Below are 15,328 nucleotides of genomic sequence, written 5' to 3'. Positions count from 1 at the left end.
TATAAAAAGGAAGGACGAAATGAAAAAAGAAGCGTGGAATGCCCTATATGAGGCTTCTATGAATCATGATACTGCTGCTTTTTGGAAGGCGGTTAACGCGCCTTTCTTTAATGATAACTCTAAAGCAACTATAGAGATTGCTATCTCGGAGGAAGAGTGGGTATCACAATATGCTATACTCTATAGTGACCAACTTTCAGGTGTCCAGGCATCGGCTGGGCTAGAACGAAAACATGAGTGGGAATCAGAATTTGTCCCAAAATAACAATCTATTCCAACAGTTTCCCATGCTTAAAACTTCCAATGGATACAGTTAGGATCAGTCCTTATAGTGGTGTCTGAGGGAGGAGGAAGACTGTACACTTGGTGCAGTCTTAGAGGTAGACCAGATCAGGCCATATGTTGATGCTGATGTAGCTGGCCACAATGTCACTTTCCTGATCAATACAGGTGCTCCCTGCTCTGCTGTGAGAACAGCAGAGGTTCCAAATCTACTCCTCTCTGAAAGAACAATCCAAGTTGTAGGAGTTGCAAATAAGAAGTTGACAAGCCCCCTGTCAGAAGCAGTACATGTGAAGATAGGGACAGTTGAAGATAATCATCAATATGTGGTGTGTGATTCAAGTTCTATGTGTATTTTAGTCTGTGATTTGTTTTGCCAGTTAAATTGCATCATCTATTACACACCCAAGGGCATTGAGCTTCAAACGAATGATGAGGACATTGCCTTTAAATTGGCAAATCTGAATTTGTAGGCTTCATTGTTCCCAATGTTGAGGGTAGAAGACTTACTGTTGGATCTCAGGGACACAGTGAGAAACATAGTTTGGAATTTTGCGGGAAAGGCCATTGGATTAATTAAAGTAGTTGAGTATGTCCATATCCACGTTAAGCCAAAAGCTGAATACCCAAGAACCCCACAGTATAATCTGATCCCTGAGAGAGCTGCTGGAATATCACCTGTAATCGAGACCATGATTGAGTAAGGTATCTGGGGAGTCCATGTAACTCACCTAGTAGGTCGGCCGTAAGGATGAGACATAGGAGGCTACTCTTGGTGCCTGCCAGCAGAAAGATTCTTAAGCCTTTTGGAAGGCAGTTCAGACAGTCTTATCCCCTGCACCTTCCCTCAACAAAGTTACTGTCCTTACTACATCAATGCTTGGATCGGACACTTTTCTGCTGTCTACTCGTCCAGTACTATGACAATTGAAGATGCTTAGATTGATTACCCCTCTTGTGTTAATCTTTCTTTCAGGGAAAAGAGGTATCTAAAGCGATCCATAATAGTCATGTCAAGAAGGCACCTGACCCGGATGGTGTTCCTCTTTACTTGTTCAAAGAGCACCCAGTCTTTTGGGCTCCTGTGCTTAGCTGCGTATTTAACTCTGCATGTCATGCTGGGCTGCCCCCTTCCTGGTGCATGTCAACTGTTGTCCCGATTTGAAAAAAAAAAAAATGCCCACGACACAAGGTGCTATCGCACAATATCCCTTCTCTACTCGATGGCTAAAACAATTGGTAGAGTTGTTGTGGAACTACTCCTTACCTGGTTAAATGAGAGCAATGTTCTATTCCAAGTATAATACGAATGCAGGAAGGGGCTTGGGACAATCAAATTGTGCTTAAACCTACACCTTCTAGTGCCCAAATATAAATAGGCTAAGGGCTCTTCTATCCAATTAGCATTTATGGACCTATTGAGTACATTCAATTGTGTCAACAGGTACAAGTTATGGACTATTTTTGAGACCCTGGGTCTTGATGTGGGTCTGCTCTCTTTTTTTCTTGACTTCTCCATCAGGACCGTTAGGCGTTCGTTAAATTTGAGCATGCTGGTGAATGCACTCCTCTCCAATTCTCTTTTTATCATTTATCAATGACCTGTAAAGGATATTTTGTCTGCTGGGGCTTATGAACCATATGCTGGGGAGAAGGCTGTGCTTGATTTATTATAAGTGGATGATGCAGTTCTCGCTATATCAGCAAATTGCCTCAAAATCTTAATATCTAGTTTTATTTCATTCATGAAGGGTCTAGAACTAGAGCTCAACATTACAAAAACATTGATAATGGTGTGTGGCCCTATAAATAGAGCTCAATTGGACTGTAATAAGAGATTTCCTCTTTTGTAGCTGTGGTACGACCATCCCATGGCTAAAATACATCAGAGACACTTTCTCTGCCCTGGGTTACGCACATTTGTTTGAGAATACAGAGACTATTACAAAAAAAGATAAACTCTGGTCACAGGACAGTTTTATTAAGCATAGGCAGGCTTTCTAGGGAGGCTGTGGAGGTGGCAAAACCAGGTGTGAGAGATTAGTGCATAATCCAGATGTTACCCGAGATTGCTCCCTATTTACTTTATGTGGCAAATATGCATGAGCATACACTACTGACCCGAATTAGACTGGGTTTGATTCACTGGTTGCTATGTTTTCCACAAGGTCAATATTCTTCTGTAGATATAGGCAGCTGTCATTGTGACGATTAATCAGCCAAGCCCTTATTGCACATTATTTTCTTTTGTAATTATTATCTGCCTTATACACGTTGATTTCCATTGCCATTGTTGCATAGGTACACGTTTTCTAAATGCAAAGTTGGTTTGCTCTTTCTCCAGCAACATGATTATGACACTTGCCATTCTGTTGGTTGCTTTTTGAAGGGTTTTTTAGTTCAGAGTAAGAGGATACTGTTTGAATTGATGCCATATTGAGCACAACTGCACTTTAGGTTCCTGACCCTTCAATATATTATTGTTGTAAATCGACTTATGCACTATTGATGTTTTTAAGATGAAGCATTTGAAATGTATTACATTGCAGATGGTGTTTGTATGCTCTTATTATGCTTTTATAACTGCAGACAACACGACTTTTAGAAAGATACTCAAAACCCACCTGTTCCCCAAGGACTGATGTCAGACACTTCGGCAGCCCTTTTCACCTTCACCACGAGACCTCGCTACCTTAGCGCTGTGATATCCCGTGGGATGAATGCCACAATATTGAAATAAATAAATACATAACAACAATAACAACTTGTGCCATGAACATACGGTAACTGTGATTTATGTTTATAGTGCAAGGGTAAAGTACAGAACTGTGACTCTGATTTTGCACTAGGGCACACAATGATCTTTTGACATTTGTTTATGGTGCATTATGGGCAAAAGAGGACTCTGTGCTTATCTATGATTAATGCCAATTCAGCCGAAATGCATCAGATGGAATAATTTTCGGAACCTTATGATCCAATAAAGCACTCTCACTGTCAATACACCTCTCTGGGCATGGTGTTCCCAGGGCCCAAAATGGTCCAGGTAAGGAGGGCGTGTGTATCAAAGGAGAGGAGGTCTGCCACAAGGATGATGTCATCAGTGATGTCATCAGGGATGTAATTTGAGATGTCATCAGTGATGTCATGAGTGATGTCACTGACCATGTCATGAGTGATGTAATATGTGACATCATCAGCAGTGCATTGCAGGCGCGCGAGTTATAGTTAGCTGAACTAACTATAACAGGGGAATTTCAAAGGTTTTGTAAAATGACCAGCTAACTATAACTGGTGTGAAACCTATGGTTTTTTCAGTGAATTTCAAAGGTTTTTAAAATGCTAATTCCTAACTATAACGTGTGTAAAACCTATGTTTTTTTCAGTGAATTTCAAAGGTTTTTTAAATGCTAATTCCTAACTATAACGTGGCTGTAACCTATGGTTTTTTCAGTGAATATATATATATATATATATATATATATATCAACCATCAAGCTTCTTAAGTTTCAGGAAGCATGAGCCATGCCAATCCAGATTCAAGAAGTTATTTTATTTCACGGGCAAGAAAAGAAGACGCGTTTCGAGCTATCCAGCTCTTGGTCACATAACCACTGTTCAAAGTTCAAGGTTTAAATGAATTTCAGATAGAGATAAAAAAAGACTCTGGATTTACATCATCATCCAGAGTAGACGTAAGTATTTTTATACATTTTAAATCATGTATATGTAATACTAGATAAAACATAAAATGTAAAATAAAAATGTAGGACTTACTGTTGCATCACTGAACTTGATTATAAATCAGTATCAACAGTCACTCGCATGTTAATCTCGAGAAACGGCTGCCTTCAGCCGTGCCTGGGTTTAGTAATCAATCGTGAAATGCTTATGACTTGCATATCGTGGTATAGTACCCTTTACAATCCAATTCTAATTGTGAAGGTTTTATATAACATGTTATAAATTGAAAGGTGCTTGATTCGGTAGGTTCTCTGGCCGTATTGGCGCCTGAACAGTGGCCCAAAATATGTAATTAACAAATAAATGTACATAGTGAGAGGTACGACTAGTGACCAATTGCTACATGTCCCTCAATTGATCGTCCCAAGTATTAATACCAAAGGAGAGCGTGTTTGCAAGTACAAGCACTTAACACTCCTTGCTCGTAGTTTTTAGCGGTAGTCGGTGACCCCCACACTCCATCCGGTGCAATCTATAAAAAGACAGACAAAGGCATAGAAGGTTAGTTCAAATACCTTAAAAGATATTATTTTCTTACATGTTTAGAACTCATTTCGGACAAAATGATCACAATAATAAAGGATATTTGAGATTCAAATGATTTCAAGAGAATATAGCACCGCTGAGGAACAGTCAAAAAATTGCGGAAAAACATGCTTCACAAATATAAAAGTTAGCAACAAATTGTACATGCACTAAAGTTCAAATACTAAACAACATTAGTTAAAAAGAAGTGATTGAAAAAGAAGTGAGTAAGTCCAAATTAAAAACCTATATGGAACATGAGTCCCTCAAAATTGCAACAGGAGGTCTCTAGTAATAGTGTTTAGAGAGGCACATGCATTTCTTCATCATTGTTCACCCCAAAAGGAGCGGCACTGCCAGCTTGCAGGATAAATCTTGATTCTGATCTACGTAAGGCTAAGACCCTATTGCCACCGCTTGGGTTTTTAGGAATTGTGTCTCGTGCAAAGTACTTAGCCTTTGTCCAGTCACTCCAATGATTTTGGTGAAAATGTCTAGCCGTACTGTAGGTGAAGTCTTTATTTGTTATGGCTCGCCAGTGTTCTAGTATCCTTTTCTTTACTGGGAAGGTGGTTGAGCCTATGTACCACTTTCCACATGGGCATGTGATAACATAGACTACAAGCTCTGTGTTACACTGTATGTTTTTCGGGATACACCATTTCCTGTTGGTTCTGTAGAGAGTAACTTCCCTCACGTTCTCGCTGTGACTACAAGCTTTACACTTGCCACATCTATTGAATCCTCCCCTCCTGTCTAGCCAAGTTAGCTGCTGATGTTCCATGTGACTTCTCACTATCTTGTCTTTGATAGATTGGCCTTTTCTATATGTTATAGCTGGATGTGGGCCTTGTAGTGGGCCATAATATATATATATTCACTGACAAAACCACAGGTTTCAGGCACGTTATAGTTAGAAATTAGCATTTGAAAACCTTTAGAAATTCACTGAAAATACCCCAGGTTTCAGGGACGTTATAGTTAGTTGGACATTTCACTCATACAAAACCAGAGAAAGTCAGCCGTTATAGTTAGTTCAGCTAACTATAACTCACGCCCCCGCAATGCACTGCTGATGACGTCACATATTACATCATTAATGACATGGTCAGTGACATCGCTGATGACATCACTGATGACATCTCAAATGACATCACAGATGACATCATCAAGCTACTGTGTGTTTCTATAAAGTTTAAATATGTTTTATATATATGCCAAGGTGTATTGGAGAACGAGTGGGTGTATTATTGTCTGGATGGAGGATTTAGTAGGTGCATGACTGTATATGTGAGTGATTAAATGTGACTTACTGAATGCATGGGTTAGTGGCTAAACTGTGTGAACGTCTGTATCAGTGTGTGTCTGTTGTTGTGTAAGCTGCTGAATGAGTTGGTGAGTAGCTACATGAGTGTCTATATGGGTTATTGATTGGTTGCCCGAGTATCTGTATGGGTGCCTGACTATTTGTGTGGGTGGATGGGGTGGATGTGACTTTGTGCATAGATGTGTGAGTGGGTGATTCACTGGGTGTATGGGTTCAAGAGTGTGTCTGTGAAGTGCTGTATGGTTGAGTGAGTGTGCATATGGCAGTGTTGGTGAGTGAGTGGATGTCTCAGTGGTATATGTGTGAGTAACTACATATGTGAAAGGTAGTATATGTAAGTGTTGTAGTATACAAATGACTATGTGCGAGTGAGTGATAGTGAGAGTTGCTGTGTGGATGCGTGTGTGCTTGTGTCAGTGATTGTATAAGAGAGTAATTATGTGTTAGAATCTGTATGAATAGGTTAGGTGGTGTGTGTATAACTGTATAGGTGAGTAAATGGGAGTGGGTTTTATTCTTTACATAACTGAGTAGGTGTGTACGTAACTGTATGTGTGAGTTGCCGTGTGTGAGTGTCTGTATAGGTGTAGGAGTGCAAATTATAGTGCTGTATTGATGAGTGACTGCATGTATGAGTGACTGTATGGGTGAATGAGTGGATGTGTGTATAGATCTAGGAATCAGTGAGTATGTAGTAACTGGTGTTGGTGTGTCTATGGTTTCGAAAATGATACTCTATATTTTAGAGTGGGTGTATCAAAGGTTATATTAGGGTGTGGGGAGGTGCATCAGACTATCACATGGATGATGTCATCATTGATGTCATTTGAGATGCCATCAGTGATGCCATCAGTGATGTCACTGACCACAACATGAGTGATGTAATATGTGACGTCATCAGCAGTGCATTGTGAGGGCATGAGATATAGTTAGCTGAAAAAACTATACCAGCCGAATTTTTCTGGTTTTGTACAAGTGAATTGTCCAACTAAGAATACTGTCCCTGAAACCTGCTTTTTTCAGTGAATTTCAAAGGTTTTTTAAATGTAATTCCTAACCATAACCTCCCTGAAACCTTTGGTTGTTTCAGTGAATTTCAAAGGTTTCATAAATGCTAATTTCTAACTATGCCTACAGAGGTAGGACATGTGAAGAAAGAGGAACAAAGGCACAGAAAGAAGCAGAAAAATGCAGAAAGAGGTAACAGAAGTCCAGAAATAACCAACAGAGGGACTGAAAGTCCTCCTGTGCGCCCAACTTTTTGCTGACTGGTACTGGTGGTAACTGACTCTGACTTACCAGGCCCAGAGCCAGTGCTATGCTAAAAGACACTTTGAATGCATTGAAAACACCTACATACACTAGAGAACACTATGTGTTGGGGTACCCCTGTAATAAGCATGACCTCCTCTGTAAGGCCCTAGCACATAATAGGGCAGGGGCATTAAAACGTCCTCTAAGTCAGAGGTGCAGAAAGATGCTAGTCACGTTTGCAGATTGGTGGAAAAAGGGTGCTGGGCCTCCAACCAGTGCTCAGGAATTCTGCTGCCTAGGAATTACAGGAGGTAGAAGGAGGGCTTCTTGGCCCCAAATTCCCTCAGGACTAAATTTGACTTAATCCCTCAGCCGGTAGTCTGCAAGGAGGCACACTTGCAGTGTGGTGGAGTAAGGGGGGCATTGCCTCCGAAGACGTCTTAGCAATCCCACTGTGTGGGAACTACTGGAGGTAACAAGAGGGGTAGTTGACCACCACGGACATCCTTTGGGGCCAACTTCCCCTATTATTACCTCCAGTAAGTCCCACACAGCAGCATTGGTAAGTACTCATACCAGACCACGCCCCCTTAGCCCACCATTCTACAAATGCGCTCCCTGGTGCGCTCTTGAATGGGGATTGAAGTCCCATTCACTGCTGGGGGTCCATTAGGGGCCAACTAGCCTACTGCTTCCCTCCAGTAAGCCCCACGCAGTGGAATTGCTGAGAGGTAGACAAAGGCCACACCCCCCTTTCTCCACCCTTCTGCAAACGCACCCCCTGGCGCGTTGTTGGGGAATTAATTCCCCTTGAATACTGAGGGTCCCTGGGAGACAACTAGCCCACCAGGTACCTCCAATATGTGCCACAGAGCTGGATTGCAGAGAGGTGGTCTGAGGCCACGCCCCCTTTTTTACCACTCTGCAAATGCGCTTCTTTGTGCACTACAGCTCTGGGGAGGAAGTCCACTTGTGTCCTGAGGTCCTGAGGAAATGAGAGAACCTCATTGCCCCACCAACAGTGTGCCAAGAAGCGTGTTTGCAGAGTGGTATAAAAACGGGTATGGCCTTGAACCACCTCTCTGCAACGCAGCTCTGTGGCGCATATTGGAGGTACCTGGTGGGACAGTTGGCCCCCAGGTACCCTCAGTATTCAAGGGGAATTATTTCTCCATATAACAATATGCCAGGGGGCACATTGCAGAGTGGAGGAGAAAGGGGGTGTGGCCTCCGGCGAGATGCCAGCTTTTTCTTTTTTTAACAAGTGGGGCTGTATGGCCTCCTGTTTTTTTTAATTCACTGGGGCCCTGGGGACCCCATCCCCCAGGGCCTGACCCCTATTTTAAAAAAAAAACAGAAAGAGGGCAGCATGGCCCCCTCTTGTGGCCAATTTCGGCCCCGGGGACCCCATCCCCTGGGGCCGGCCTTTCCCTTTATTTATTTATTTGTTTGTTATTAGCGGGGAGGGGGGCCACATGGCCCCCCTCCCGGGCCACTTTTAGCCCCGTGGACCCCATCCCCGGGGCCTGGCCTCTGTGATTGGGACCTTGGGGGAGCCTCAATACCCCAAAGGTCTTGCCCGCTCCCCACCACTTGCGGAAACTGGGATTGCTTTTGAGCAAGGAAGCTGCTGACATGCAGCTCCCCTTGTTCAAAAGCAATTCTGCTTTGTTTCATTGAAGCGAGAGCAGGAAGTTTACTATGAAAGGGCGGGAGCCGCATGACTCCCGCCCTGCCATAGCAAACGGCAATGCCCTGGGGTGGGCACCCCGGGACATTGCAGGAGCCAGCCCGGGGGGGTGGCGGTCCCCAGGGCTCTTGAGGGCTCCTGGAGGGGGGCATGTGGCCCCCATCCCTTCATTTTAAAAGCTGCACGGGGTGGTGGTCCCCAGGGCTTTAGGGTTAGTAACAGAACCCCCAAATTCCATATTTAGTGCCCCGGGGAGGTGGTGGTCCCCGTAGCATCTGGGGGTTCTCGAGTTCCCCCACACATTTATTTATTTTTAAAAGCAGAGCCCCAGCAAGTTAGCGGTCCCCAAGGCTTGGGGGGATTGTGAGGCCCCCATACTGTCTGAATAATGCTCCAGGGAGGTAGTGGTCCCCAGGGCTGTGGGGGTCCCCGACACATAATAAAGCATGCCCACGGGACTTAGCCCACCCAGGGGCTTAAATACAACAAAGTGTGGGAGCCCACGCTTATTTTTTTAATTTATTTTGCTTGTCCGGTTTCCAGACCCCAGCGCAAATTCAGCTGTTTTTGAAAAATAATGCTTTTTTTGGCTTTGGTTGTCCTTGTGGGACCACCTGAGCAGGCCTATGGTGTTTTTACCCTGCCCCATTTTCATGTTTTTTATCTTTGTTTCACCCTTTTTCTTGTGACTCGGTTACTGAGTCACAAGATGGCTGCCAACACTTCCTGGTTTGGAGTGTGTCGCAGCCTTGAATCCTTAGGGTCGTATGTTGCTCGTAGTGGTCCACCTCTTGATACCACTACGGTCTGGTTCAGTATACAGACTCCATGGAGTGATCAAGCGGGAGAAGGGAAAGGATGGGGACAGCGGGGAGGGAGACCTGAAAAACAATAACAATATAAACAAGGCCCCAGGCATAGGCGTGTGAAAAGACAGTTCAGGAAGAAATTATGTTCTTCTATGCAGAACAGAATTGTGAACTTGCTTCAAAGTTATGTGTTTCTAAGCTAGAAACCCAAAGTACTTCAGATACTTTTCAGAAGGTCGCTTTGTGCAGCCTGTTGTGTTCCGCCTCACTATCCACGTAAGTACTTCATAACCAAGAACGAGCATAATGTACCAAGGCTCTTTGCCCCCAAAGAAATGCAGCAGACTCCCAGGAAATAGATCAAGAGCAAATCACATGAGTACATCCAAGAACAAAGATATCATACACTGTACTCTATCGTGGGAAAACCCTTCTGCAATGAGTATTTCAGGATCGTAAAGGAAGGCAGCCACCTCTTTAGTAAAGCACAAGCTTAATAGGCACACAAAACAACTGCTAGTTTTGAGCACATAAAACGGAATGCCGCTTTCCCGCAAGAACCGAGAAGTGGTTCAACCAACGGGGTAGCAGTTTACAAGAGAGTAAGAAAATGCCACCTCCGCTGAGCGACTCGAACCAGAATATAGGAAAAGCGGTGCACAATTGCACCCTTACCGGACCTCAGGGCAACGACGTCTCAGCGAAGAGAGTAACCGGCAACCTGCTGCTCCCACGGCCAGGACTAAGTAACACCCTTCTGGAAGCACGATGACATCATCGTTGGGCGCCGCACTTGGAATCATGGGATTTGAAGTTCCCGTCCTGTCTGTGAGCCTCATCAGTGTCTTCCCCGATGGAACCTGACAGAGTGTTGGCATCCAATCAGAGTGATGCTCGTGCACGGGAGGGTTCCCTCCTCGGTGCTCAGATATCGATATCGATATTTTTATTTTTTTATTTTCTCAGCAACTACTGAACAGATTTACACCATTTAACAAAAAGGGCACAGTCCAAACCAAGACCAACCTTTTTGCCAAATTAGGTGTAATTCCGGTCAGCAGTTCGGGCTGTAGCCTGTAATAAAGTTCCTATGGAAATGAACATGTGGAAAATGCGCTTTGGGACCCCACTTTTTTCTTGGCTCCCGCTTGATGAATCACCTCGAAACTTTCAACACACAGACTGAGTGGTCCAACCCTGTTTTTTTGGAAAATTTCACGAAGATTCGTCATACGGCACCGAATATATTGGCAAATCAAAAAACGCTTTTCATATGGTAACTAGGTTCTAACTATAACTACCTACTGGCAACGCCAATAGGTAATATATATATATATTACCTACCGGTATTCACCAGTAGGTAGTTATAGTTAGAACCTTGTTTCAATAGGAAAAGCATTTTTTGATTTGCTAATAACTTTGACGTTGTTTGACGAATTTTTGCGAAATTCTCCAAAAAGAAAGTCAATCTAGGTCAGCTGCTATCCTGAAAGTTTGGGGGTGATTTATAAAGTGGGAGCTGAGAAAAAAGGGGGGTCCTTAAACGGATTTCCCCCATGTTAGTTTCCATAGGAAATTTTGCGACGAGCTACAGCCCAAAGTGCTGAACGGAATTACCCCAAATTTGGCAAAAGGGTAGAACTTGGTTCAGAAAGCGATTTTTTTTAAATGGTATAAATCCGTTCAGTAGTGTTTGAGAAAATCAAAAAATAAGAGTCAAAAAATCAATTTCACTTAGAAAACTTTGTGCAAGGCTACAACCAGATTTGGCAGGGAAAAGGGTCTTGGTCCAGAAAAGTACACTTTTGTTTTAATTGTGTAAATCCATTATGTAGTTTTTGAGAAAAATCTAATATGACAGATATAGATATTTGGGAATTGTGACATGTGATTGGATGAGGGGTTACGAGCACAAGCTTGTGGTTGATTGGCTGTGAACGGTTCAAACTAGGAAGTGTTGCTAGCCATTTTGTGATTCAGTCTGTGAGCTGGCATCTCTCCCCCTGCAAGCCATCGGGCCATAGTTCTACCTCTTTTATGCTTGCGGTTGATTGGCTGTGAACGATTCAAACTAGGAAGTGTTGCTAGCCATTTTGTGATTCAGTCTGTGAGCTGGCATCTCTCCCTCTACAAGCCATTGGGCCATAGTTCTACCTCTGTTATGCGACACTCAAAATGTACCGCAACTGTCTGTGCGAGATACCCCTTTCACGGTCCCTCTCCCCACATTACCTGCTCGTGGCTCTCTCCCCACGTAACAAGAAACCAGGACCTCGCTATGTTGTGGTGTACCAAAAATATGCCTCAGTGCACAGAAACCGCTATCCGGCTAGCTATAGTATGTCATTTGTTTTCCGTACTACAGTTGAGCTACCAATGATTAGATATCCTTGAACAATGCAACTCAGGTCCTCTCAGAATTCGTGGGAACAAGACACTCTTTCGGTTAGACACTCACACCTGTTTAGGATGTGAGTAACCAGAGACTTTGTATAGATTAAAATGTTTATTTGAACAAACAAGCTCTGTAAAATAGTAGTTCACATGCTAGGGTGGGCAAAAAAATGCATGTAAACAATATAATCGGCATAGTTATAATTGCATAAAGTACAAATGGGGAAAGCATATTATAATGTTAGTGAATTAAGCCAAATAGCACTTACCACCCTCCCCGTGCTACAAGCCATGTTATTATATCAGTGGAAGACCTCTGGGCTTGGACAGTGGAACCCCCTACCTCGAGTCTTATATGATAGGATTTAAATCTCCAGTCAAGCACAGGTCTTTCTCAGGAAAGATTGTTCTCTAAGTGTGTGTCATTTGCAGGCTGTGCAATATTAAAAGCACTCCAAATTTCAGAAGTGGAGGTTTGTTCCATGTTATGTCTATATGTGCGTGGGTCCGGCCAAAGCTGAATAACCAGCAATGTTGTTTTCTGCTCTTGAATACGGCGTACAGACGAGAACTCAGTGCACAGCAGAAATAGTGAAAGGCAGACAGTTCCCATGCGAAGCAGCGGAAACAGAAGTGTTTTCGAGAAGCAATGCATTTACAGTCGTGTGGAAAAAGCGTATAAAATGGCTGTGATGCAAGGTACAAACTCATGCTAACTTAGGAATGTTTGTTGGCACCTTGTAACTCCCACGACAAACTTATGTGGCACTGCCAAATTATCCATCAGTGTGTAAGAGCAGTAAGCTGCAACAGCTTCCAACAGGAAATCATTATTTTCATCTGCACAAGTAGACGCCATCCAATTCTGCAATTCGAAGGAGCAAATGTGCTCATTGAGTATGGTGCTTCCAGCACCATAGCAGGGCAACTTGCGTCGTTCTCGATGTAACTCCGTTGGAGAAAATCCTGTTCAGCCGTACATACATTCCACTGAGCAAGTACACCAAGTGCAGCATACCAGAACATTCACGCTTATATTCACCAAAGGGTTCATCAGTAAAGGAAAATCCGGTTCAGGCAACGCTGTGTTTGTGAAGCATAGATCCAACGCCCATTGGAAGAGACAGCACATGCATGAGAACAATGGCTGGATGCAAGTATACCAGGGATAGCGGAAAGACAAATTGTAAGCCACGCTGAGAGTGGCCAACTGCAAGGTACCATAATAGTCAAGCATAGTTTTACAGTTTACAGTCCTATATAGGGCTTGAATAACCCTCTGAAGGGTATATTAGCGCTCGGGAAATGCAGCAGAGGTAATGGCAGTGGGCTAATCTAGAACAGAGCTGTTTTCAAGGCTTTCCTAAATTTCCGAAGGTCCAGACATTGTCTTAAGGCAATGGGGAGTTGGTTCCATATGAGTGGCGCTTGAAATGAAAAGGACTTGCCTCCTGTTTGTGTCTTTTTTATTCTAGGGATCTTAAGTAGGGATTTACAGCTTGATCGCAGAGCCCAATGGGAAGCCGCTCCACCAGGTAGGAGGGTCCATTTCCCCATATTGCTTTGTGGGTTAGGCAACAGATCTTGAATTTCACACTCTGCCATATGGGCAACTAATGTAGCTGGTGAAGGAGTGGGAGCGAGGCTGATCTGTGGGGGCATTTAAGACTAAGCGTGCAGCAGTATTTTGTATCATCTGAAGGCGGTTTAATGAGGAATCATTGGCTGCAATCAATAAGGCGTTGCAATAGTCTAGCTTACTCAGTACAAGGGTCTGAGTCTCATGGAGTCGGGGAGATAGGGGAAAACCCTTCTCAGTGGGCCCAATACATGGAAACCTTAGCCCACAGTGTGTGTTACATGCTTTTTCATGGTGAGGGTTTGTTCGAGGTACACTCCCAGGTTCTTAGCTGTGGTAGAGGGGGTTGGGGCATTTCCCAGTTCCGGAGGCCACCAATGAGGTGTCCACAGAAGTGGGGCAAGTCTCAGAAAAGGCAAGACCTCTTTTTTCCCGGCATTCAGATGGAGGAAGTTGTTTTCTATCCATTGTGAATTTGCCAGCATGCCGGAGGAGAAGGTGGATAGGGCTGTCTGAGAGGCTTAGTTAAAGGAGAAGGTGAGTTCGGTGTCGTCCACGTAGGATATTGGGACAAACCCATAGTCCCTTAATAGAGCTTCCAAGGGGGCTAAGTAGATATTAAACATAGTTGGGCTTAAGCATGCGGTTGCAAAGTAGCTGTAGTAGGGCTGGGTTATGAACAAGCACAATTGGAGCAGCCATTACTGAGCATGCAGATCAAGAGGAAAACTCCGGCAGCCAAAGCTAGTCGAAGTGGCAACATGCCGAAAACACTTGAGAAAATAGAATGAATGAAAGCAGGGATCAAAAATAGTTTGAAAACACGCTACAAGGCCAGATCTCAGAAGCTAAAAAAATGCACTAGCCTTATTGTATGTGAAGCATTAAAAATAGAATTAATCAGTTCAGCAAAATGTTGTGAGAGATCAGTGTTTAAAAAATTATGAACTTCTGTTGTCATGTTGGCCATATGCAGGACAGAAGTCTCAAGGTCAGAATTGAAAGAAAGTTCTTTCTGGGACAATAAAGCTCTTATTCGGCTAGGCTTGTAGAAGTCTGTCTTCAAGGTCGGAATGGGATGCCAAATCTAGGTATCGAAACTGCCCTGTGAGGGAGGAAACAGTACGTTTTTACAGCAAACTATATGTTGTGACACAGTCATAATGTATGGAATACCTTTTAAGATGCAGAAGCATTTTTCATCATTCCAGAGTAAATACGTGCCATTACACAACATTGTTTTGTGTGTTGTTGATATTGTAGAGGATGATGTATGTGTGTTATATCATGGTCAGAATCAATTGCGGCTCTCGGCTATGCCTTTAGAAACCAGTGCATCGGCTCGCAGCTGTGCACCACGAGCCAGCAAAAGACACACAATTGATGGACGGAATGCAGAACAAAGCAAAACATTCAACCCCAGTCAGGAGATCTGGGTTAAATCCATCATTCTTTTGCTCAACATGCCACCCTAGTTTAGACCTGGTCATATGCAAATCAGTCTTGACCCTGTGCCTCATGGGAACAGACCAGCCCGAACTGCCAAGCCAGGTCCTCCCTGGACCAGAAACAAGTATCCTAGTACCAGTTTCAGGGTTTCACCTCTCTTCAGCCAAGATAGCTTGATTTCAGTGGCACAGTGAGACCTGGACCCACGTCTGGGCATACCTGGCGCACTTAAGGGAAAAAAGCAAAAGACAAACAATTGATGGACAGAATGCAGA

Source organism: Lissotriton helveticus, chromosome 4_1 (genome assembly GCF_964261635.1).
Source record: "Lissotriton helveticus chromosome 4_1, aLisHel1.1, whole genome shotgun sequence".
In the NCBI taxonomy this organism is placed as follows: Eukaryota; Metazoa; Chordata; class Amphibia; order Caudata; family Salamandridae; genus Lissotriton; species Lissotriton helveticus.
Note: the sequence above shows the minus strand (reverse complement) of the source record.